We start from the raw sequence: 27,099 nt of genomic DNA on the forward strand, positions 1-27,099 counted from the left end.
GAAGAAGAAGTCAGGAGTGAGATTAGGGACGCCGTGTCATATTCGTACATGCGATGTGCGTAGAGATTCTTAAAAAGTGATGCATAGTAGAGAGATACTTGAATACGTGCGTCGGCTGGAACTGTTTTAAAATGAGAAACAAAACGTACGATAAAAAGGAAAAAAAAAAGAAAGAAAAAAAAAAAACATGAACGCCCAAAATAGGAATGACAAGATTGTTCGGAAAAGAGAATCAAGAATAAACGGTCTTGAATCGCGTATCACGTGATATTCACTATAAAGTTTTTCGTGTAGTATTGCGATAATCTTGGATTCAACGAAGAAAAGAAAAAAAGAAAAACACCAAATGAATAAGAAAAAAGATCCGCACACAATGATACCGTACAGAAATCTTACGCTCGAACGGATCGATCGAATATATGTATATAAATCGCCTGAAGACAAGAAAAATTGAGGCTAATTTAATCTACGATAGGAATAGAATTCCAACGTATTTTCGTCATTCGCTTAGAACGGTAAACTAAGCAAACAGATTTAACGTTGCAATTACGAAAGAAAATTTATCATTTACATTTTTATTATATTTTAAACAATATACAAACTTTGTTGTAACCATGCTAACTTTGCTGTAATTTTTTATGCAATCGTGTAAAAAATGAAATTTTTCTCGATGTTCTTACTTCAATTCGACTTGTGTCAATTCAAAGATACGAATTACAGATCGAAATAACCTCAAAGGAGTTAATGAGGTACTCGTCACGTGCATGTTACATATGCATGTAAGTCTACGAACCTGTAAAACGGACCTGTGATTTTTATCTGAAAAATACCAACATGACAAGCAAACCGCAGGTGCCTAAACGCGTGTCGGAAAAAATGTTTAAATTAATTTATGCAAAACACGCAAGTCTCCGTATCTCTCCCTCGCTTTCCGTTCTATAAGAAAAAAAAAGAAAGAGGAAAACACCAATTACTTGCTGCAGTTTATACTTTTCAATAACTGTTCTCATAATAAATTTCCGACTCTTAAAAAATCCATTCCGAACCGAGTATACCTATACGCCTAACGCGTCGTCAAACAAGCCGATCGTTGTCAAGCTCGCGGGCGATTATCCCGATTACAATAGTCTATATATAGTATTATCTTACCGTTTGCTTTTATTACGTTTACCATATACACAATGCGACGTGTATCGGTGTCACAAATGTGTACGCATATCATCGCCACGATCAAAGTATCACCGACTATTCGCCTGTAATGGAAACTTTGTAACGTATTACGCATGCTGTACACGATATAAAGATATACATACTTATACCGTAGAATCGCATTTAATATTTATCAAATGTTCAGGTACAAATGTGTGCATACATGTGTATATATATATATATATATATATATACATTTTAATATTTATATATACACACTCATCCTCAGTCGTACGTTGGCAAAGCGTGTATTCGAGTACGTCGTGTACATATGTAGGCATGTGTTATAGATACGTATAATATTATATAGGTACGTATGAATGGCGTACGTTTGTGAATAGATTTCTATAAATAACATTCGTCGCCAAAAATTTAACACGGCCAGTCACGTTTTTTCACCTCCGCGGTTAACCGAGAGGCAGCATCTTGTTATAATATACATCGTATACAAGGTATAACGCGAGTATCGTACTTGTGTGAATAATAAGATAAGAGAAAAGGGTAAATACGGAAGAGTAAGATGAAAAAAATTACGGATAAATAGTATACCTCGTTACAGTTTCGTGCAGATTTTTTTCAACACTGATGAGAACGAACGGAATATTCGGAAATTTGCCAATTTTTCGATAGAAGGTTGCAGGATCCGAATGGATATGGAGATATCGCGGAGGCTGCAGCGGACAATAAGATTGACGACGATGTGCACCTTTAAGGATTGTCTCGTGAAAGGGTAATCAAGAATACAAAAATACTTTAAGAAATAACAGCGAGCAACTTAAAGGCGATTCTTCAGCAGGATATAAAATTTGATGTATCTAATTATCGCTTCTGCATACGAAGACGACGACTGTAGAATGTACGTTAGAATGTAGGTGAAATACCGTCGGTCCAATCGTTTGGGAAATACCCACGTTTAGTGACCCACAAAACATTCCCAACATACATTGTTATTATGCTGTATAATTGTCTTTGTTTCACAAACTCATTGTGTTCCTCCCTATCCATGATATCTCCGTAGAAAAGTGTTTTCAACTTTCGATCTTCGCGTCCGAAATCGAATTAGATTTTCCACCTCGGTGGAAGACGAAAATAAGAACGAAAGTAAAATTCTGCTAATTTATCGCAATGCAATGCATGCAGTCAGTGACAGTAATTTAGGTAAAATATTCGAAGACACGAACGTATAACAACGAACATTAAAGTGTATAATTAACGCTGTGTGAAAATTCCCAATATTATGAAAACACATTCGTTAGCCTTAATTAATCACCTGAGAAACGATGGAAAGAAAAATATCCAAAATTTCGGAAACTGATAGAATTTTTAAAAAATTGTAAAAATAGGAAAAAATGCATGGGTATGAGCTCGATCCGTATTATCCGCCCAACATTCACAGATGTAAAAAAACTGCGAGAAGAGTTTCGTTAGGATTTTGTTGTCTAGCTGTAGATAACGTACATACGTATATAATGTACAATGTTTGTAGATATGGCAAAGCAAGGAATGTGATGAATTTCGAGGTGTGGCCTCCTACTTCTCTCTTTGCTAGTAGACGCCGAATGGCGATGTGCAGCGTGTAAGATATCGTGTGTCATGGATCAAGGAGCGGGGGAAATAACTGAGGAATATACCCGCCTCAATTAAAATATGTACACCCAGAGAATTCGCTCTACGGCTAGAAACACTCCGCGGAATACTCGATACCTCCTCCTTCCTTCTCCCCGCTCCTCGCCTCGGCATGCTGTCGAATTAATGCGATATCTCTAAGGTAAGTAGGTAGCTAGGTAGGTAGGTACTAACTCCTTTCCATTCATCAGCTGACCGGTGGAAGGGGAAATTCACAATAGGTAGCGCGGATAGAGGGGCGGATAATAACCGGCCAGGCAATTTCACCCACATGTAAATTTCAATCCGTGCGACGAGTCTCCAATTTTGGCAATTTTTTTTTAAATCGAAGATTACTGTAAATCCGAAAGAAACGCCGAATTTGAAAAGTTCCGAATTTCGTGATGGCGGAATTAGAGTAAAGAAATCAAAGATTGACGGAACATCAAAGTTTCGAATGGTCCGAAAGCTGACGGTCAAAGTTCCGAAAGTGCAAGGTTCCGAAAAGACAAAATGCCTAAAGGGCATAACTTTTACAAGTCAAAGTTGCGAAAGTCCGAAGATGAGAAAATTTAAAAATCTGAAACATCGAAATTCCAAATTATCGAAGGTTTTCAGTTCTGTGAGTTTCTAGCTTGATGAAGTTGCACCACTTTCATCTTTCTTTGTTATCGATTTTCGTTATTTTTACATTCGGAATCATGGTCATTAACGTAACTTGAATTTTTGAGCCGTCCTTTGGGTTTCCGACCATTCGAAACGTTGTTGTTTGGTAAAAGTTTCGTCTCGTTACTTCAATTGTCCCCACCAAATGATTCGGAATTAGGCGCTGTCGGGACTTTGAAAATTCAGAACTTCAACCCCGCCCCGATTGGTAACAGTTTACAATGGTTGAAAAGAGATAAAAAGATGAAAATTATAAACCACACGAGAAGGATGAGCTGGTTTATTTGAAGGATGGATGCGTTCAGGGGTTACTTGAGATTCCGGAGAGGATTTGTTTGTTATACAATATGCATACTGCGGGTTTGAGAGACGGCTAAGAGTTGATGGGGACGGAAGAGGAGAGACAGGCAGGTGCCGAGATTCATCCCCGCGTGACGTAACGACATCCGGTTAACGTGTGTCGCCCTCTAGACGTTCTGTAAACTTGTATGTCATGTATTATATATATATAATATATATATACATATGTAATGCATTACGTATACGCGATACAAATGTGACGAGAACTCACAGTTCAAATATTAAGCCGCGTCGATGAGCTTTTGACTCTGAGGGTATAAGAAATTAATTTGACTAATAAATGTACGCAGCCGAAACTAGAGTATATTAAGCGGAAACAAAGATTCGTACACTCTTCGGAGATTAAGAACGAGTGAGAAGATAGCAATATAATAACTAATTCTCCGTCAAACGGTGTGAATTCACTATTTTAATTTAAATATTTGCAAACAAATAGTTTGACGTAACTCGTGTGAATGATTAAATTTAACAAAAAAAAAAAAAGTGGTGTTCGGAAAAGCAAGGAAACTTAATTCATACAATTTTATCTTTACTTATTGTTAGATATTGGAAAAGATAAGAATTTCCCAGAAATTTGATTAATGAAGAAAAATAGAAAAGTTTTCATTGACAAGCTAATCGAGTGATAATATTATTTCAAAGTACACCAACATGACTGTCTAGTATAAAAAATTAGCCGTCTCAGATTCATTGTCCCCAAGTGTACAGTGCAATGTTTGAATATTTCGACGTTTACGTTTCAAGTTTTCTTTTACCTTATCAGTGCAATTTTTCCCTCCAGTTTTTAATTATTCTTATCGGAAACAAAAGGAAAATGAACAAAAATGAAAGAGAGACGAAGGGAAGAAAGGAATGATTTTTCATTCCGCAAAGGGGGCTGGCCGATTTTTTTTTTTTTCTTTTGCCCTAGTCCTACCCTAAAAGAAGACAAGAGGCGACACTCCGTCGGAACTTTTCCACATACGCTCAGCAAAGCAAAGCAGGCAAGAGCGGCTTCTAAAACCTCGTCGCCTTTGCCGTCGCGTCGTCGTTCGGTCTTTTAGCCATCGGCGGTGGCAAACCAAACAGGCAAGGAGGATCGCATTTGCCGAGAGCATGTGCAGCAGCGCACGAAAGGTCATATAATGAGTATCGTATTACCGAGGGTTCGGGATTGTGGGACTTCTGCAACACACGTAAAACCCCGTCACTCCACGAACGCCCCGTAAACCCCCTTAAAACCCCCACACTGCAGGGACGGGGATTTCAGATCCAGAAATTGTGCAGGACTCGCGACGGGCGGCCTCCTCTACACGTATGTTGGTCTGCGTGCTTTCTGCGCTACGGGCACTATTGCAAGAGAATTTCCTGACGTGAACGAGAGAAGGAAAAAATTCAGAGAACAGAAATGAGGAATAATGATAAAAAAAAAGAAAAGAAAAAAAAACCAAGACCCAGACTCGAATTACGAGACCCTGTATGGCGTGGAAATAATTTTTTTTTCCCATTACTTTCGCCATCGTACCGTTAAAGAAAACGCCTTTGCCGATTTTCTCAAATTGCAGTTTTCCAATTCATTAATATTAATTGTAACGAAGAGTGTGAATATAAATTATCAAATAATTGGTGGCTAAAAATTTATGTGCCTGATATTTTTTTAACGTAAAAATCAAGATAACAAATATAATTAATACTCAATCACTAGATATTTGAAATGAGTTTTTTCGTACAACATCTCCGCATATGTATTATACAATTATCAATTTAGGGGTTGGTAGTGGCATTTTTTGGCAAATTAGTACACCATATGTGGCGGTCGATTGATCAATTTGTGGCCATATCCATGAAGGATAAATTGAGGCCTCGCCACAGATGGTAGGAAACGGTTAGGCCGGCTCTTACCACTGAAAAAATTTGATTCGCAATCGATTGGGCACTGTAGATATTCTTTTAATATTTCCTTCTACGATATATTTTCTTTACAATTTTCAATACCCGATTCAATACATTCGTATACAAGTATCAGAACCAGATAAAATATTTAAAAGAAAAAAAAAACAACAATATGGACTCAAACCTTTTTGCGTAATAATATTACAAGACTATGAAATATGGGGTGAAAAGTGTCATAATAACGAAATTGAAAAGAAGAAGAAGAAGAAGAGAAGAGACACTGGGAAGCGAATCGTGAATTCTGTCTATTTTTTGTAGTTATATTTCACTACGCAGATTTATGAAACAGTAGTTCTGGCATAAGGTTGAAGTTCGTAATGTAATTTATGCATAGCGATACATTTTTAGAAAAACTGGTTATTTCACAGTATTATTATTGTCTTAAATTTGCTAATCCGTAACACAGCATCAACACACTCGTATAATACACGTGCAATATATGTATTTGTAAAAATTAGCCAGTTAAAAATAATTCCAAAGTTAGGAAAATAGTAATTTCCCTTTGAACGATCGTTCATTACGTTAGCTTTGCCAGGTTCCATCCCTTATTCCGAAAGTGTATCATTTCCGCCAATCAGCAGCAGCAGCAGCAGCAGCAGCAGCAGCAGCATGCAGACGCAACGTGCACGATGAAGGATAAAAGCTGCGTCGCGTCAAGTATAAACTTGGTCAAAGTTACAAACTTATAACACGTAGCAGGAAGTACGATCCGGCAGGTAGGCTGCAGCTAGATAGACAGATAAAAACTTGAGATAGGTGGGTATACGGCGGAGGGTTGAGCTGAGGTGTAAGGGCAGAGTAGACGAAGGTTCACGATGGGTGTAAAACGCGTAGTATAGAAAGTTGGCCGAAGCCGAAGCCGAAGACTGGCGTAGATGGAATTCGAGCGTGACGGTGAGGGCATATTGCGTTTGCAGGAAAGATAAATGGTTTTTGCTCACTCACCCTCTTAACCTAGCCTAACCTTCCCCCGGTCCCTTCGCCCTTCAGGGCTGCTTAGGTGTCGGAGGGAGTCCTTCGCTGCTCGCTGCAGGGTTGCAGGGCAAGCAAAGCTAAGCTAACCGAACCAAACCGAGCCCTTAGGCGAAGGGCTGTGCCACAATGAGAGCGCTCAGCATCCGGCTTCTTCGCTTCGGATGCGCACCCACACACGAAAAAGGGCCGGGCCCAAATGTTGCTCGACGAGTGCGCAGTACCGACGACCCACCCCCACCCTCGTCGCCATCTCCTCGTCCTATCCTGTCCTGTCCTATCCTAGCCTAGCCTGCCCCATCCCTTATCCTTCTTCGTCGCACGGGGCAAGAAGGGAATAAATGTTGCAGGCGCACAAACCCGGGAGAGGGAGGGCGAGAAGAGGGAGGAGATGAGGAGAGGAGAGCGGCGATACGTGACGTGTAGATGTACGTGACCAGCAGTCGGCCTTCGGTAGTTTCGTAGTTCCTGCAGGGTTCTACGCTCCGTGTATTTTGTATATGGTTTGGGGGTGCGGAGAGCACGCGGCGTCCCTATATATCTCGCTCTCTCTCTTTCTCTCTTGCTTTCTCTCCGCGCGTTCATTTGTCACACGTCGACGCGCGGTGCCGGAGAAGGAATAAGGAGGAAACCGACGAGAAGGAGACGGAGGAGGATTTACATTTTTTGCACATCAGTTGCTCCGGCGCCATTTTACTTTACCGGAGAAAATGACTTTTTTCTACATTCTCGCTCGTAAGTTCTCTCTCTCTCTCTCTCTCTCTACCTCTCTTCTTTTTCCTTCGTTTTCCGTGTTATTTTATTCCTATCCTCTCTATCCGCATCTTTTTCCAAAAGCCAACCTTACCTGCACCGTCACGTTTTTGCGGAACGTCAGAATCACCGGGTTATCATCTATCGGTACGTGCAATTTCATTATTTTTTTGCCCTCTTCTCGTTTAAGAATGAATTCGATATAGACAAGAATAGTATCGCACCGCGTTTACATTCGCAACATTTTTTACACTTTTCAATTCGTTTTTTCTGTAGCTATATAATTCCTCATTTGATTCTGCAAATTATCTTCCTCAAGTCATGATGACATATGTTCTTCATTTCCCAAAAACGTACATTTGCAGTTGCACAAAATGACTTTAGAGAGATAATGTTCGAAATTTTGTGCCTCGTACAATTAAACAAGAAATTTCAGTGTTCAAGTATTCGAAAAGGTTGCGAATCGCAAGATTATGTCGTCGAGAATTTTTCATTTCTCTCACACGCCTTTCAGGCACTTTGCAATATTTAACCTTTGACCTTCAATGACGGCTGTTGATTGTCGAATTCTCATTTATGCTGCAGAAAATTTTCATACTGAATATCATCCAAATCCACCCAAAGTCTCTAGATTTTTCGAATATTTTACAAGCTATATACAAAATGGACGAAGCTTCATTTCAAAACGTAAGATGACCGTCACATTTTCGAATTACTGAAAATATTTGATATTTTTGCTACGAAACTAAGCACGCAAGTTTTTTTTTCACGTTTCAAATTTCAACCCCGTACGTACCTTAAAACACACGTAGCAAGGGAGGAACTTCGTAGAACCCAAAACTATTTCTACCGAACGAGACTTCAGGTATAAGAAAGAAGGATATTAGATATAGCCTAAGATAAATCTGAAATACGCACTCGTTTGTGTGTACAATACATAGATACTTTGTATATACGACACAGCCAAGATCTGGGCAGGCATAGGCATACATTTACACATCTATGTATGGTGTATGCCAACACAAAGACACCGATTCGCCATGGGATTAGACTCTGGCTTCAGCAGCAGAAACAGGTATGGAAAGAGCTGCATGCGTATTATGCGTACGCATGTGTGTTTGCGCGTGCGTCTATGCGTATGTGTGTACATACGTATATATGTATATATGCATATACATAGAAGTGCAGGGAAAAAGGCGTTTCACATGGGTTCCCACAAAACATTTGGCCATATTATTTTTTTTTCCCATCCACCATCCATCCTTCTCTCCGTTTTCCGCCCTTATTCTTTCTTTCCTCCGTCCAATACCCTGTAGGTATATAAAATATATAAGGGATGCCGCGTGTAAGTTCCAGGTATAAGGTCGCCTCTGCACCTCGTGTGCATCCCGAACACGACGCCTTCTTAAAAATGCATTTGCAGCAGCAATGGCAGCAGCTAGGATTTCGATTCACGCGTGCGTTCTGTGCGATTAGGCTTGCACGTGCGTGTGAGCGTGTTGTGCGTATGGAAGGGCTGCGCGGCATACCTGCTGCTGCAGGGATTTTAGTTGCACGTAATATACGAATGAGAAAAATAAACCGAAGAAGAGATGATCCCGCGAGACTAATCGTCAATGTCCTCCGAATGACGGACCATTAATATTGGCCAAAGATACAAAGATTATCACCTCTCCGGGGACTTGCGTCGTATATATATATATATATATATATGTATAGGTACATACGTACCTTTGTCAATGGACGAGTATGTGGAACCATGGATCCGAGACTCGAAAATGTACAATAAGTATCTGGGAATACGACAGCTTTTCATTTATTTAAGTAATTATGTCACGCTGTCTCGAAGGAAAATCGCGTGATATATAATACGAATTGGTAATCTCGTTTGTTCATGTTTTACGTAGTTAGTTTATATACAACGTTTCGTTGAGTGCAACTGACGCGAGTGAGGTGTTCAATGTTGTACCTACCTACGTATAATCTATCATACTCCTTAGATTTTACGTAACGCAAGTTTGCCGAAGGATATCAATATTATTATTGTACTTGATACGTGATATAACGCAAGGATGAAAGAGATACTCGAGTGGAAAATTCGATAGCTGCTGTCGTATTAATCCTGCAGAGACAACGATCTGACGGGATTTAGACGTAATGCGACGTGACGTATCTCTCGTTTAAACGTAAACGTGATAATTTAACGATAAAGAACGGAGGAATACATTTAAGAATGTATTGTGTCGATTAAGTGTTACGTTACGTATTATCGAAATTCGTACGAAGAAAGGCTCAAGAGAAAAGATTGAAAATGTACGAAAATTTGTTAATTTTCATTTTTCCTAGGATAAAACCCCCTGACGTTTTCCCGACTTTTCACGTCGAAAATTCGAGAATTTTCTAACGGTTTCTAACCAAATTTAGGTAATGTTGGGCAGTAGGGCTGTAGGGGTGCTGAAACTTTGCAGGTCGGGTAAAATGGCTTACTTTCGAGGAGGGTAGGCGTAAATTTCGAATGACCCAAAAATTAGGGGTAGCAGAAAATCTCGAGTCAACAGAAAATCCCAAGTTCTCCGAAAATCTCGGGTTTGCTGAAAAGTGCGGAGTTTTTGAACATTTTGGTCACGGCTCTTTTCGCTTGTCCATAAATACCAGGATTTCTAAAGTGGACAGAGATTTTCAAAAATTTCAGACTTATGTCCTCTCTCAAATCCCGGAAACTGAAGAACAATTCCATAACCGTCTGGAATTACTAGTTCTAAAGGTTCTACCATATTCTCGAAACATCCAACCGGAGGTTAACCGAAAAATATAATCTCGAATTCTTCCCTATCTGCTTCATTAGCACATTGTCGTGAAATAATTTTATTATCGACCGGTAAGGGTGTCCGGGTGCTGAAATTTTCTGAGTCAGGTCGGGTAAGATGGATTACTTTTGGGTCCGGTACTCGGAAGATTTCGGGATCGTCAAAAAAACTCAACCCGAACCCAAGTTCAAGTGCCCGAGATTTCGGGTACCCGCGCACCCCTGTTGGGCAGCTTTTACGACAAATAGTTCCAAAAGTTGTACACTTTGAATACCGTAAATTACGCACTATTGCTTCGTTTCGTACGGATAATTAGAAACCAAACAATACCATTTCCGAAAGTTGGCTTAACTGAATTTATACAAAGCATGGCTGAAGTTTGAAAATGATTTGTACAAGAAGTACGTTTTTCCCTGTGGTCCGTCATAATTGCCTGACTTTTCCCGATAGAAGAAATTCTCTGACTGTTTCCGTCAAAATAGACGTGCGTACGTGTTTAAATAATTAATCGCACCTTTTGGATAATTTCAGGGAATCCCTGGTTACGTAAGAATAATAAGCAACCAACATTATCCTGCGCACATCTCGGGTACCAGGTACACACGTTCACTTCCGAGTTATAACAAGTGTAATCAACGAACGAGTGAGTGAATTCGGGTATCGATTAAATAACCATCGGCTGTCTAGTCGTTAAGAGACTTTGAAGACCTGCAGACAAGGGAGTCAAACACGAAGCGCTTAACACGTAGAGACGCCGCGTTAATACGTTCAAACCAGATATAAAAATATTTCAAACAAACGAACACGACCAAATAAACGAATAATTCATCAGATTATAAGTATTTCAATACGCGTGCCGATTGGATCAATTTTTTTTTTTACCTACATTTACGCTGTGCGGGAGGCACGATTTTTACGCTTAGAGGATGTATTTACAAAAATATTATATACTTATATATTTTGCGTCAACGTCCTTGCGGAACAGGAAGCACCGAGTACGATACGAAAATTTATCGATAAAAAGAGGACTCGACGGGAAGCTGTTCCGACGGAGTCGCGTCCGTTTACGTTACACACACACGCGCACACACACGCACGCACACACACACATGCAGAGGCGCCATGCGCGCAACTTTGTATAACAATAGCCGAGCGAGATCCGGATGCGGATACAAGTCTCGATTGCGCGCTCATTTTCTTCTCACTCCCAAGTCACAAGGTATATATTTACTCGTAATTCGACAGCCGATAACGGCGCGGCGTGTATAATATTCCTCGATGAAAACTCCCGAGGAATTCTTTGAGTCTTTTAATTGGGGTGCAAGGGTAAATATGCAGGAAGATTGGAAGATAGGAGGTTCACGATCAACAGCAGCGTCGAATTTTCAAAGACGGTGAAATTTGCTTGATTACAGAATTTTCAAATGCAGAAAACTTGACATGTGTAGAAATTTGTAGTGTAGAAAACCAAAATACAGATTTCTGTAAAACACTCGCGTTTTTTAAAATTCAATATCGTCACACCCTTGTATTTTTTGATATTTCTTTTCCTATATTCTTTCTCCAATTCTTCTCTTAAAGATATTCCGAAAGGGCGAAAAATAAGAAAATCTCAATTGAATCATTGACATATTTGTCTTATCCAAATACGTGTGAACAATTTTGCGGAATCTTTTTCAACGAACAGTTAAATGAAAGACGGAACAGTCGAGCAACTTGTACTTATATTATACTGAAATCTATACCTACAGTATGATAATCTGCAAGCTAATCGTAAGTTGCAAATTCCAAATTTTCACCTATCGATAAGCGCGCGTAAGAAACAACAATGCAGAGACAAAAGTGCAGAATTGGAAAATGAAAGAGCCGACGGGTTTGGTTTCGGTCGAGGCCTCATCCCCCGGACATCATCCCCACCCTGGTCCACCTCGGTGAGGTGCGCGTGTCTAAGTCGTGTGCGGCGCTGCACCCCGATTTATTGATCACACACATCACGTCGTTTTCCTCCTCATCGTCAAGCACACGGCATATCCAGCCGAGGGGTCGACCGCTCAGAAAAAATTGACACGGTGATTGCAGACTGCGGAGACTGCATAAAATTTTTTACGATCACAAGACGTTTCCTCCTTCGAATATCCAACTTTGACTACATGTGACCACAGAAAAATTGCACGACTACTACGATTACAAAAAAAAAAAAAAAAACCAAAGAAGCAATTACGTGTAATTATCTGTAATCATCATTGATTTTGTTTTTGCCATCCGACGAACAATGAATAAGACTGTCCTACTGGCACGATTTTCAAATTTCATACAATCAAGGTTAAAGTCTTAAAGATTTCACGATTACCTATCGCATTCACGAAGACCGCGATGTGATTGCAAATGATTACATTGATGAAAAATGATTGTTAGATTGCAGACGTTTTCATGATCGCGACGCGATTACAATGATTACAAAATGACTATAATAAGGGGTGACACAATGACTGCTTTAGCAGGCGACCCCTCGTATCTAGCCCAGCCATCCATCCCGTGCTTACGATATTACTGGTTACGCGGAGAGAAAGAGGTACGCGCAATATTGAGTGCGTCCAAAGTCACGCGATCGTCGACACCGAGAGGAACTGCGAGGAGAGGAGAGGAGGGAAAGAGAGGGGAAATTCCATTGCGCTGCAGCCTTGTCAGAGTGAATTTTGCACCATTTTTTATCCCACCCTCGTCGCCGATTTGCAGGCAAGCCGCGAGTCCATCCTCAATGAACGCGTCGCTATTTTGCGATGCGATTAGTTCCGCGGTTAGACGGACGCGTCGAGTCGTCTGCGAATTCGGCCTCAGTTAAAAAGATTAAGCAAGTATTGCGAACATTGAAAATCTAATCGATTCGGAACCTTAGAATCATGACTATTACGTAGAGCTGAGTTTTTGAAACGTGAGTATGATCTCCGTTTCATCGTCGGTCGATCGCAAAGCGACGAATGTACCAATTTCTTTAAAAATTCGAATTCGCATTGAATTTCAACCTCGTCTCGAAATAACATTCCTATCAAACTTCGTCCGTTTCAGCATTCAAACGAACTACAAAGTAACACTTCGACAACCTGACTTATATATTACATATCAGCGTTCTAACATCCTTCGGGTTTATGGGACCGAAGCTGACTGCCTCAGAAACGAAGCAATCACAATCAGCAGAACGACCGATTTTTGTATGTGTATATATACACATTGCATACCTAAACGTAAGATAACGAGAACACGTTGCAATATCCTTGAGGATAAATTGCTCACCCACTGGGGAATGAAAGTACGTAAGGAATATCGCGCGTTGTTCGTGAATGAAATTTGCGAGTATGCACGTGGGAAAACGAGACGTCAGTATTGTAGGTATATTCGCACGGAGAGATGATCGTTGTCTGGCGAAGCGTGAAACGGCGGCTTGAAGAACCGCGCAAAGTCGCGCCAAATGTCTATAAATACATACGAGTAGGCACTCTTGAATTCCCTGGCCGTGTGTGTGTGTGTGTGTGTGTGTGTGTGTGTGTGTGCGTGCGTGTGTGTGTGTGTGTGTGTGTGGAAGTCGTGTCATACGCGTATGCCATGCCTCTACATTTTCCTCGCCCGAATGATCGACGCGGCTATGCAACAGTTCGCGTAAAGTTCACCGGAAAACAATGATACTATAGATAAGTATATGCCGCTGTACTACTTGCCGACTATTTATCTACTGTAATACTGTACAAACGGATTCTACAAGTTCTTCTTACAAGTTCTTCTTACCCTCCTATCTTTCCGTATTTCTGTTCGTTCGCGTTACTCTCTCGACTTCACGCCTTTATCTACCATATGCTTATCGTTTTCACCTTTTTGCGTACCGGTTTCTTTTATCTCGCGGCCAGTTTTTCTGTCATACCTTTTCTTTGCTTTTTTTTTTTAATTAATTTTTTCACTCTTCCCATTCGTACGCTCTCTTTCGATGATCCGATTCCACTTCCGGATCATCATCCGGCGAAGGCTTTGCTGAATTACAATATATGTAGCTCTCGGGCATCTCTTCATTCATGAACTATGTTTTCCGACAATTATTTTTCGCTGTAATAGTTAATACTGTGTAACATAATAATGGGCTAAACTTTAAAACGGACTCTCGGTAACCACAAACTTACAAAATATTGCGTACATGATACGAAGTGTATATAATGTATATTCGGAGAAGCTAATGAAAAAAAGAAAAGACATCGACGGAATGATACCGCATTTCGGAGGAAAAATAGGATAAAAAAAAAAAGGAATAAAAAAAAAAAAAAAAATGGCGCCACCACCTGAGCGAGGCAACTATAAACGCATAATGGCGTCGCTTCGATCGCTCGGGGTCTCCCGGAAGCAAATAATAACGACGAAAATGTGCGCGTGGCGCCATAAGACTGCATCGGAGTTTAGCGATGATTATTCGAAAGGGGCTTTTAGTGTTTCTCGAAAAAATCTTACAATCAGAGCTCAAGGCTGTACGAAGGGCCTTGTGTTAGCAGAATAATGAGTATCATTCGCGGCTGATTTTCAGGTTATAGTTACGGTAACCGGATTGCGTTACACGTTGGATTCACACGTGTTGGAAACGCAGACGCGAGATAATTTCTATGATAAAATTAACGAGTACGCGAAGTATGATTCACGGAGGGGAGTGAGTCAAGGTTTTCTTATTTTCGTTTCGTTTCGCGGCTTTCGCGGTATATTTACGCGGATTCGGCGGCGCTCGCTGCGAATACTTAACGTAACGTAGCGTAACGTAACGCGACGCGACGCAACGTAGCGTAACGTATATTAAATGCGCGGGATTACTCGACTTCCATACGCGCATCTGGCCGCACGATGCGAACATAACAGCGCAATGGCAAAACGCGCGGACGATTCAACGAATTAAGCTGGTAATTGTTGTCGATGTTACGAAGCGTATTTCTTTAAGTCACCGTTTCCTGTGTCATTTCACTATCGGAGACGTTACACCTGTATCATGTACGTCTACAATGTATCCGCGATAAGTTTCGGCGCGTTGAGGTTTGCAAATATTATAAAAACGACGACAAATAACTGTAGTATAGCAATGACGATGACGATGATGATAATAACAATAATAATAACAATAGTTTGTCATATTTACGTATTACTCGGGTGTTGCGGTAGCGGATGCGAGAGCTGGTGTACGTACTTAACCCTTTTATCGAGTCGGCGGATATTTGGATCCACACAGAAATGATTAAACTTGGTCGTGCGGTACAGAGTTGTTGGTTTAAATAACGCGTTGTATTCAGTCCCACAATGGAATAATATTTAATTCAATGGTTTTCTTTCAACCTCTTGATACAATTTATCTATTTACTTCCGTTACTTCAATTATTTCTTTATATTTAGTTATTTGTAGGACATATCTATCCCAGTATCGTTTATTCGTCACACCTTCACGAACTTTACTAAACATTTATGCGAATGTAATTAACACAACAAAAACAACAACTGCGGTTGCATAACGCGTCACTATTCCAACTGTCCGTGTTTGTCACTGCAGTTTATTATCAACTGTCTTCTTGCCGCGCTTCCTCATTCACCTCTTCCTCGTTGCTGGTTAAACTTTTTATTCAACTGCCAGTTGCGTGGATTGAAAGAAAATTCATTATGATCGAGGAATAAGGGAAAAGTTTTTTGCTTCAAACGTTGAACAAATCTTGACAGCAACAACCAACAAATATCCTAGAACGTAAAATACGCGCACACACGAAAAACTCGTCAGTGTCATTTACCACTCGCTTCGTTGGGCAAACGATGAATGAATCAAAGAAAAGTAAAGAACGAAAAAAAAAGAATAAAGAACGAAAAAAAAAAAAGAATAAAGAAAAGGAAATGAAAAACGACAGAACGAACAACGAATGAATGAATGAATGAATGAATGATAAGAAAAACGAAAACGATCACCACCATGCGTCGGATCGCAAGCACTCGATGGACGAAAGTTGGTGTTTCTTATTTTTGTTTTTTCGGTTTTCATCCACTCTTCTCAAACACTCGCGTTGTGTATCACAGGTTGATGCTATCCTCGAGAAGACACGATCCACGGGGTCGGTAAAGCGCCGCGCAGTCAAGAGACAGGGGTTGATGGGTGGAAATCGGGTGGATGGGGCGGCGGGGGAGGATGGGGCGGCGGGGGTGGATAAGGAGGGGCGGGTTGCATTATAACATGTCGCTCCCCTCTAACCTTCCGTCGATCACGCGCGTCTGTATCGTTGTTGTTACTATAATTATTATTATAATGATAGTCGCTTTGTCGTCCTGTCGTCGTCGTTGTTGCGTAGTTACAATAAACAATAAAACTTGGGCGTATGGATTGTATACGTTTGGGAGATAATAATAAGTTTATGGCAGAGGCATGGATGTTTGTATGCATATAAGGTGGGAGGGGGACACACAATTCATCAATCCGCGGCACGACGATAAGGGTTATCGGTATTTGTCTTTTTTTTTTCTATCTTTACTGATCGAACGTTGTTTTATCAACAATTTTTAATTCATTTATTCTTTCATCGTTTTTCCAGTAATTTTACTGATTTAGATTTTGTTTTTTCAAGGGTTTGTTTGATGGTACTTCCGTGGTCTTGTTTTATTCCTTCCTCTTCGTGTTATTTGTCCCTCGTCGTTGTAACATGTGTAGTTTAAGTTCATCCATCAGTCGATGTATGCACCGGTTTTTAACACGTTGATTGAACAATTTGTTGATTATTTATTTGTTTATTTGTTTGTTTAACTTGAGATGTCGTTTAGTCAACCATATTAAGAACTCAAAAATTATAACATCAGCAGCAGTGGTAGTAGTAGTAGTAGTAGCAGTGGTAGTATTGGTAGTAGTAGTAGTAGTAGTAGCAGAATCAGTAGCAAACAGCAGTATCAGCGACAGCAGCAGTAGCAGCAGCAGCAGCAGCAGCAGCAGCAGCAGCAGCAGCAGCAGCAGCAACAGCAGCAGCAACAGCAGCAACACAATAACAATAACAACGACGGCAACAGCAACAGTAATAACGGTAACAATAGTAAGGGCGTTTGATTAATTGACAAGCTAACAATAAATCGAAGGGAAAGCAAAAGAAAACAGCAGAAATTGCAAGAAAAACGGTGGTAACGAAGCAGAGTGAAAAATAAAATTAAATTAAAAAAAAAAAAAATAAAATAAAAAAACTGCACGGTTTATTCCGGAGAGAAAGAATGCTGTAAAATTGATCACGGAACCGATGGAAAAAACAGCGTGATCGCGATGAGGCAAGAGAAATTTCAAAGAGAAGAAAAGCAAGGTGAAAGTGAAACTTCCAAGTTGATGTAAAAACAATTCACACTAAAAACTGATATTGTCGAAATGTATGGGCGGTAAAAAGGATCGCGCGGTATTTGTTATTACTATTGCGTTATTACGTACAGCAAAAGTGACGAGCGAGGAGTATCCTCGACGAACCTGATTGCTTAGCCGCACACGGAGTTATGGGACCGCTCGCCGCTTAGGCAGGTCTCGCTCTCTGAGCGCCCGCCGGCATTGCGCCCCCCACCACCGACGACTCTCTCTCCGTAAAGCCGCGCGCGCTTCTGTCTCACTCTATCCTCATTGGCTCCCGACGACCGTCGGCCGTCAGCGCGACGTCGGCGGCGGCGGCGGCGGCGGAGGCAACGTCGGTTCGACGCTCGCCCAAAGCTCCGAGCGCTCCGCTGCCCCTCCTTCCCGCGCTCACTTCCCTCGGAGACGTGCAACGTGACGGACGTTGAGCGCACCGCGTGGCTTTTCACTCTCACCCTTTAAACCTTTGCCTTCTTTTCACCTTATACTATTTTCACGTGGATTGTCTCCCCTCTCCGTCTCTCTCTCTCTCTCTCTCTCTCTCTTTCTTTGCGGACGAACCTGCGGTCATAAGTCCTGTACGCGTTTGTCCGCCTCGCTGCCGCGCCTCGCTTCGCAATGAAATCACGCTGGCTATTGCGCTCTGCCTTCTCCCCCCTCCTTGCCGAGTCCGACGCCTCCTCTCACCCCGTGCTTACTCAAAGCTTACCGCCGCCAGCGCCCACGCTCTCTCTCCCTCTATCTCTCTCTCTCTCTCTCTCTCTCTCTCTCACTCTGTCACTCTCCCTTAGCGCGCTGTTTCGCTCGCGCTATCGCGCCCGGCGCACTTGCGCTAGCCGTACCCTTCGCCCTTCGCCCCCGACGCCCTGCGTCGTCTACGCCATCGACGCCGCGCCGCCACCTGCCGTCCGCCAATTTCTTGATATCTCCGATCGCTTGCACCGAGGCTGCCTCGCGCGTTTCACCTTCACGAACCGTCTTATGTTTCTGGGTGTCATTATTTCAAGTTGCAAAAACTTCTTTATCGAAGAGACTAACCGTTTGAAACGATATTGCCGTTTGGCGTATAAATGTTCAATTACATGTTTACATGTATATAAATAATTGTATGGCGACATTTTTATAATATATATATATATATTTTTTTTTTTTTAATTTTATATATATATATACGAGTATATACGCATTTTCCAAAAAATACACCTTCTACGAAAAGCTTTTCGATCGTAATCTGGATATTTTATATCAGAGCGTTGAAGCGTTTCCGATATTTTTTCGTTCAGAATTTTCAATACTGTTTTTTACCGCAAGTTGAAACAAGGCGTGAAGCCCTTCCCCCTCTTAATATAACGTCAAGATTGCAGATGATGTTTTTTAGATTTTTTAAACATCAATCCGATCGAATGGATCGGAAAAAAACTACGAACATAAAAGTGTTGTTTGGATTATGGATTTTGGAAAACATTCCCGTAGTACGATTGAAAAAATAAATAAAACCGGGGAACTTCTAATTCATTATTTTTATTTTATTTTTTTTCTTGTCGTTATAAAACAACCATTTTGTGCACGCACGTTTCCTTCTCTGACTGCCTTGTTAAAAACTCTGCAGCGACAGACAAAATCTCTCGGGCCCTATCTTATAAGCATAATATACAGGTGAGAAGTTCCACAACTCCGCAGGCGAATAGATACAAACATAGATACGACGGATAAATGAATAGATTAATAGACAGAGAATTTATATTAATGGTTTTTGACAACTCACGTCATATAAGGAGAATTTAGTAATTATGCATTACAAGTAGTTTTCAATGCACTACAGTGTTTGAATGTATACTTTAGCACTTCAGCAATTATAATCCGACTTGCGGCGCAACGAAATTTATGTTCAAGATCGGCCAGTCAGGTGAGGCAGATGCACTTTTCACTTGACAATAAGAAATATTTGCAAAATTTGCACGCGTGTCGTTACTTAACATTCGAAATAAATAATCGGGGATATCGTATAATAATCTTTAACAATAAAGGAAAATTCAAAAGGAAATCCTTCTCCTGCATAAATTATTAACAGCGAGTATAACAATAAATTAAAAACTAAAACTTGCCCGTACTCATTCTTAATTGATTTTCTTTTTCCGAACTCAACGATGCGAAATGTCGATTTTCACCAAAATCTATCATGTTTAAAAATCGCAGGAATATTTGGTTCATTCTCAAACAGCATTCTTCCAAAGTCCCGGTTTGCGTTATTTATCTTCCTTCGCACTTTACGCCTCATTGTCAGTTTTGCAACCGTGCCGACGATCAGTAAACTCGCAATGCGGTATGCGAAAAACGGGTAGGTACACGATCTATTATAAATGCGGAAGAAGGCAGCTAATGCAAGGGGAAAAGTCTTTTCCCACGTGATAGTTGCGATTTTCGCCGCCAGATGTCAACGCATGCGCTGCATCCCTTGCAGAGGCTGCGGGCTTCTGCCTCTCTCTCTCTCTCTCTCTCCCTTTCTTTCTCTTTCTCTCTCTCTTCGGCACACGTGCGCGAGTTACTTCCTACTTCGACCGTATATAACTCATAGCCCCGCAGCTCTCAGCCAGGCGCGTCAACTTGAACGTTTCCTATCGATTTTCACATGGTATATAGGCAACCTGGTCTGTCTATGTGTATCTTAGTGTAGGTGTACGCCTAGCTTCGTAGGGATGCGTTGCAGGCTTGCGTCTATTACTTTGGTTCCAAGATTCTTTTTATTTTCATTCACTTTGCAACCACATTTTTCGCTGGATCAATATGATTATTATCAATCGAGGTTTTTTATGAAAGAAACAAATCTTTGTTCAATGTTGCAGTTTGTGTCCTTAATTTCCTTCGAATCAATCTATCGCTTCATACGTAATTTTTTCCATATCAATTTTTGCATCGCCTCTAGCGTTCCTAGCCCTTTTTTTTCTCAACTTAGCTATTCTCTTAGCGTATTTTCGTTAGGATCGATCGCCACACACGTATTTAGAGCTACGATCTTCTCAAAATTCTTACATCGTATGATTCCTAAGATTCTTCATCTACCAAATTAATGATATGAATCATGAGTCAGTGTCCGACAATAGAAACAATTCGGTGTTAGGTTTTGCCCAAATGGATTGAATGATATCTTGCTCATCCTTGTTGATTACTTTTGTAAGACGCTTCCGATCTTTGCATTTATGGACTAGGTAGGAGGAAAACGAATGTCAGATGATACGGCAGTGTAATTACTGTACCCACATCGGGCATATTTGTACAGCCCTTTACATAACTGAAAAATAAATTTTACCAACGAATAACAATTAGGTATTAGTGCATTGTAAACGCGATACTGGAAATTATGACAAGCGGATAATTATTTTCTACGCTTGTATTTCGTTGTTAAAACTGTGGCACATTTTCCAGAAAAGCTTTCTCAACGTAATTTCGACACTCGCAGGATGACAATTAAATCGAGGCGTACGTTAAAATTAATTACTTACTCCGAGGCTGGTGATTACAAGTTCAACGAAGAAATCATTCTCGCAAGATGCAAACGTTCACCAAAGTTCATCTTGTTTATTACGCTCATCTTGATAAAATACTTATTTTTTTTTTTCATCAATACATCGCCTTCTCAATAATATTTTCCGCGTCAATACAGCGCTGCGGTACAAGAATTATTGTATAACCACAATTAGCGTAGTCCCTAAAAGAGATTTAACTATACAAAAAATTAAAGCTTACCAGCAAATGCGGATTGCAATTGGTATATAATGCTATACGTATTTATATAATGGTTAATTAACGATCATGACGTAGGTACATGGTTCTTGCAGCGATAAAGAAAAGTACTAAGTAGGCATAACGCATGTACGTGTATATTGATGGACGAAAGAGAACGTTTGAGGTAGAAAAAAAGAGTCATATTGATGCGCGTGAAAAATTCCCTCTCGATTTTACGACGACGCGGTCATTTGGGTCCGTAATAATTACGCCCGCTGTGTATGTCATGTGCTTATTAATATCATGGAAAAAAAAGATCGTTGCAGCGTGTTTACGAATGCGGCAAATTAGAGCGAGCCACGGATTTACTGGAATTCTTATAGATAAGAATTTATGTGTATGTATATATGCAGCTGTTACGCGTAACGCTTCAACTAATTCTCGTCAACATACTCGTAAAATACGTATATTACGCACATACCCGCCTACGCTGCACCTATTATGTACAAAAACACCAGCGCGAGTTACACCTGTATTCACTCAGTATACACCTAGATGGATATCAAATTTCGGTAATAGACCTCCGAAGAGCTCACTCCTGTCTCGAAACTAGAAAAGCAAGCACGGGCATTAGCTGGATGTGCTTTAGTAAACAGTTCGATTAGCGGCATTCGTACAACACATTTTACCTCAGCGTGTAGGATACCGGACCGTGTTCAATCCGTATAATATACCGTCGTACGACGAATCGCTGTACAATTAGGGAAATGAAAGAATCGGGGGAAAATTTTGATAAAATTCTCGCTTTCATCGTGCATCGCCAAATTTCTTTTACCCGCAAGCAATTGATGTTTAGAGGAATACAGGTTCCGTTGCGTCGAAGCGGTTTTTTTTTTCTTTTTATCTCATATTCAAGTTTAACGCTTTTAAACTAGCAAATAAAAGTTGTCAAATCGTTTTTCCGAACGTATTTTTTCACAAGAATATACGCCTGCTGGAAATATGTCTGCACGGAACGCAATTTCTCATCAAACTTAGATATGGAATATAGTTTCAGAATGGTTTGAGGCATCCTAAGAAATTTGAATCCAACGAAGATCATAGGATTTTCATAAAAAATTATGACCAGCTCATTTCTATCTATAGTATCTAGTCACTATATTGCGAGCTGCCGATTATTTATGAAGCAAAATGATTTAGATTAAGCCCGCAGGTACGTACGTTCGATAGTTCGAATAGTGTGAAAACGAATTCTTCATCATAAATTCATACGATGCGTGTAAAAATATAATAACTCGTGAATCTTTTTTATTTTCTCTTAATTTTCAAACGATCATTTCTTCAGGATTCGGTTTAGAAACCGTTTCACGCACCAGACGAAGGGTGTAAAATGCATCTGGTCAAGTGTAGCAAAAGTTAGTTTTTTTTTCCTACTTATCAACTTTATATTTCGTACCGAGTACGCGCAATATTACGTTCATCTTTTCGGGCAGCTGATTAAATTCATTGCATAAGTATATCCAATGGCCGTAGAATTGTTGTTTATTGTTTGTATTTCATATTTTATTTATTTCCTCTTCTCCGATTCCGTGTGACCGTGCAAGCGTGTCGCATCATCAGCGATGTGTTCGATTAATACATGCATACTTATCTATAAGTGTACCGGCTAATGAAGGTGAGATTAAATTCTTCCACGTGCGTCGCGTCGAGCCGCGTCGCTTCGACTCTATGCAATAAGTGCAATGACTTTTAATCGTTAATGCCAGGCAGTGCTTGTAGCGCGTTATACAGTATAATAAATATACCGGTTAATGTAGGTGTACGTCTAACTGCCTTACAGCCGCGAGTGACGTAGACGGGGACATTTATACTAAATACATATAGATGTATATATAGCGTATTACACGTACTGCGGCCGAAGCAATAGCCCCGAGTCGTGAAGGTAAAAATGGAGCCGATTGCCAGTGTATTAGACGTAATTAGGTGCATACGAGCAATGCACCGATCGCGTTAAAAGGCCGTTGACCTTTTTCTGACAGCGACGTCGCGCGTCTCGTAGCGTCCTCGGGTATAATAGATATACGGTAAGATAAACGCGGGCGGTCAGGTAATTTCTGATTTGATAGTAGAAAAAAATCCACGACAAACAAACCGTGTATCGGACAATAATATAATCGATAACGCGCAGAGACAATTTACGCCTCGTTGCCGCGGTCTGGCTAACACGCCTCAATTTCGTCTATACGCGGTCAGCTAACAATAAGCAGGCAAGCATTGTATTAGGTGTTTGTCATACCTGCACGCAATGCGGATGGCGGGGACGGATAAGCTCTGCAGCGCAGCGGTGCGGGGATTGCCGACTGTTTAAAAAACCTCGTATTTATACCTCGTTACCTCAAACGCGTTTCGAGGAATTTCAATAATGGAAATAACACTCTAATTACATTCATTTACGTACCTGTAATGTGTATACCTATTTCTTAAAAGTCGAATCGTATTTATCCTCAGAGTACTGGGTGACGCTCTGACATCGTTATTTGTTTTATTATTTATTTTTTTTTTTTTTACCCATTCGAAATGTATTTATTTGTTTGTCTTGAACTTTATTTTTTCTCTTCCCTCTACCGGGGAAGTTGATTCATTTATTCTCTCTCAACGTCGCGTACGTGGATAATGTAACTGACGATCGAGAGAGCTTCACGGCTTGTACAATTATAGTGTGTGCAAGCACATTATAATGTGCTTATAACGTACATACATAGTTTCATGCAGGAACGTGGAAACCGGATTCGATTTTCACCTGCATCATGCCACCGACGTATATTTCGGTAACTGGACAAACCCGTCTTACAAATATACTTTGCGTTACAATTTACTCAGCATGCGTTACAAATATTGAATTTTCTTCTAACGCGTAATGGCGAGAAGATCTTCTTACTTGGTATTGTAGCATGGTCGATTTTTTTTTAAATTTCAAATTAGTGGTTTGATATTTGTGTGTACTTTAAGGCACTCGTGTACTTTGTGTTCTCGGATTAAAAGTGCACGGCTCGAGAACCAGTTTTATATTTATAAATCGTCCTGCGACTCGCCGATGCGGGATTCAGCCGTAATAATAAAAAACGAACGTTTGCAGATGGTTCTTTGTCTTTGCAGACCAAAGTGGACGCGTATAAAAGATGTGTGCAAAAATCTAAAGCATTTTCAGAGTGTGCGTCGCTTGCAAAAAATGTTCCGAACAACTAATTAACGGAAGAAATGAAACCGGAACTGAGAGAAATTAATCCATTCATATCTCTTTGTGGTCCCGATACGAAAATTATGAAAACATAATAAAAATTAGGACTGCAAAATGTCGTACTTCTGCAAATTTTCTTATTCTTTTCTTTTTCACTGTTCGCGAATAACCTGCAACGACTTCTCTCTCTGCCCCTCTCTTTTTCTCTCCCTCTTTCCATGTACTTCAGAATTAAGAAACGTAGTCAATTAATTCTCCGTAAGAAAAAAAAAAAAAAAAAATACATACACTTCGAGACCCCGCAACCGAAAGAATCGATTACAACTTTAAAGTCGCTTGAATATTCTCTGAACAAACAAAATACGAGATCGCATATGTATTGAAATTCATGAACGTGGGAGAAAACGATCAGAGTATGAAAAACTTTTCCGGTGGTGTGCAGCGAAGCCAAACATCCTTTTCTCCTCTGTACTAAGAAGAGATGAACGAGATTTGCTCCAATAACCGATTTGCCAATAGATACCAGGCAGAAAATCCTCTACCCATTCCACGTTAACTTTTCTCGCGAAATCCAGAGTGCAAATATTTTTTATACGGATCCAACATTGTGTATGTAAGTCTTACACAATTGCGCAAAATTTCAAGGCCTGCGCTCTGTGAACAGCGGAACCGGAAATACGATGTAATTTTCATTCGCTCGCTGACATTCGTGGCATGCCGTCGCATTAGCGATATAAAGTCAAAACATATCCATGTTTCACACTCGATCAACGAATGACTCGATCAGATTGTAGACCCCGGGTGTAATGTTTTTTCGTTGAATCAACTAATTATTACCCAATTATAATTTGTGACGTTAACTTTGGAATGACAAGAAACAGAAAAACCATTCTTGGCGTACCGATATAATATTCTATGAGAATTGGTCTTTAAGCGGTAATTTTTTTCTGTCCAATGGCTGTTGAAACTAAAACATTTGGGACCGAAATTATGCCACTAAGTCCATTCATTGATCTGATTTTGCACGAGGTACAAGCAAGAAGGTCTGCGAAGCCTTGACGAACGAGTAAAATGCTCGGAAAATCGCATGCAAGATGAAACACAAACGAACGTACTGAAATAATAACAATCATTATAATAACTATAATACCGTATCATTGAAAATGATTGCATGAATGCTCCTCCTGGCGAACTCGCGAACAATTGCTATGATTGGCTACTTCAGACTTACGGCATAGTTTTGTATAGGATTGAACTGAAACTTTCATAGAAAAATTGACCTACTGGCAGTTTATTTTCACGAAAAAGTTGCGGTATTTGACGTGATTATATCTTATCCATTATGCATTGTCCTGTGTTGCGCCATCACGTGTATTTATACGTATATAAAAATACAAGTAATTCAAAACCTATTGCGTATCTTTTCTCCGTAATTATAAACCGTGGGGCTTACATCGAGTTAATCCGTGGCCCACGACGACAAGAATTCGCAAAACAGCGAAGAGCCAATTTAACCAAAAATCAATCGGTGAGGCACGTAGAAATTGAATTTTTTCAATTAGCATACCTAACTATGATTAACCGATGAACTCGTCGAGAACTTGAGAGTAAAATATAATCGGTTCACAGGAGTCAAATTTGATTGTTTCTATATCTTTTTGGTTTCAGCGAAGTAGTAATTAGAAATTTTGAATCCAGAATTAGAATCGTGAACCTAAATCAATATGGAATCTACGGAAACTCGTAAAATAATCGGAACCAGCGTAAGACGAACAACGAATCTCTTTGGTTCTGAAAAGTGCATTACTTTTTCGTTTGCCTAAAATAAATACATGCGATATTCAACGTATCGTTGTAGCGCTGTAGATAAGTTCTTGGCATTCGTGCAATACCAGTGCATATATATAGTTAATTAGATCTAGGTGAAATCTCTGGTATCAAGAACGCTTATTTCAGTCGGTACATGCAAAAAAAAAAAAAATGAACCTTCTTCCTTTTATCCGAAGTACAAAACGGCTGCTTTTCACCCCCTGACTCGTGCAGACAAACGGATTTCGAAAGAACTGCGCATGCATGGCGGGGAGGTAGTTTCTTCCCCTTACAACGACAACGAATGCTGGCTAATCAACCGTGCGATTAAAATGGGTGCAGGGATTGCATCCAGGCGGTGACGATCGGCCCTCGAAATACGGACAAACTTCTCGATCGCGGATTGGCGCATCGCGTAAGAAGAGCCACGTGTCCTTCGTCCTCGTCCCACCCGCGGTGAGGAGGTGCGAGCGTCGCTGCGTCTCCGTCGCATGCGCCCGCGCCCCGATCGATAAACACGACGTCGAGGTCTTCCTCCCCTCGTCGCCACCCCCCAGCCTAGTGACGTAACGAACCCTGGACCCGAGGCGAACCGAGGCGTCCCGACGCCCCTCGAGCTGCGCCGACGACACGCGATTGCGTCGGGTGTCCTCGTCGCC

The 27,099-nt window shown here is 40.6% G+C and overlaps 1 protein-coding gene across 15 annotated transcripts in view; it reads right to left on the bottom strand.

Annotated features, from left to right (window-relative positions):
- LOC107216754 (protein abrupt) overlaps window positions 1-17,916 on the bottom strand; it is a 67,997-nt gene extending 50,081 nt beyond the window's left edge. For 8 of the 15 annotated variants that reach the window (XM_046730323.1, XM_046730322.1, XM_046730313.1 and 5 more), the window contains exon 1: window positions 17,758-17,884. The gene's annotated coding sequence lies outside the window, so the exon portion shown is untranslated. Of the gene's footprint in view, window positions 1-6,293; window positions 6,500-15,462; window positions 16,050-16,271; window positions 17,098-17,757 lie in introns of those variants that run through there. The other 7 variants (XM_046730316.1, XM_046730320.1, XM_046730315.1 and 4 more) reach the window with 7 other exon arrangements.
- Window positions 17,917-27,099: the final 9,183 nt, after the last annotated feature.

This window comes from Neodiprion lecontei, chromosome 2 (assembly GCF_021901455.1).
Source record: "Neodiprion lecontei isolate iyNeoLeco1 chromosome 2, iyNeoLeco1.1, whole genome shotgun sequence".
Taxonomy (NCBI): domain Eukaryota; kingdom Metazoa; phylum Arthropoda; class Insecta; order Hymenoptera; family Diprionidae; genus Neodiprion; species Neodiprion lecontei.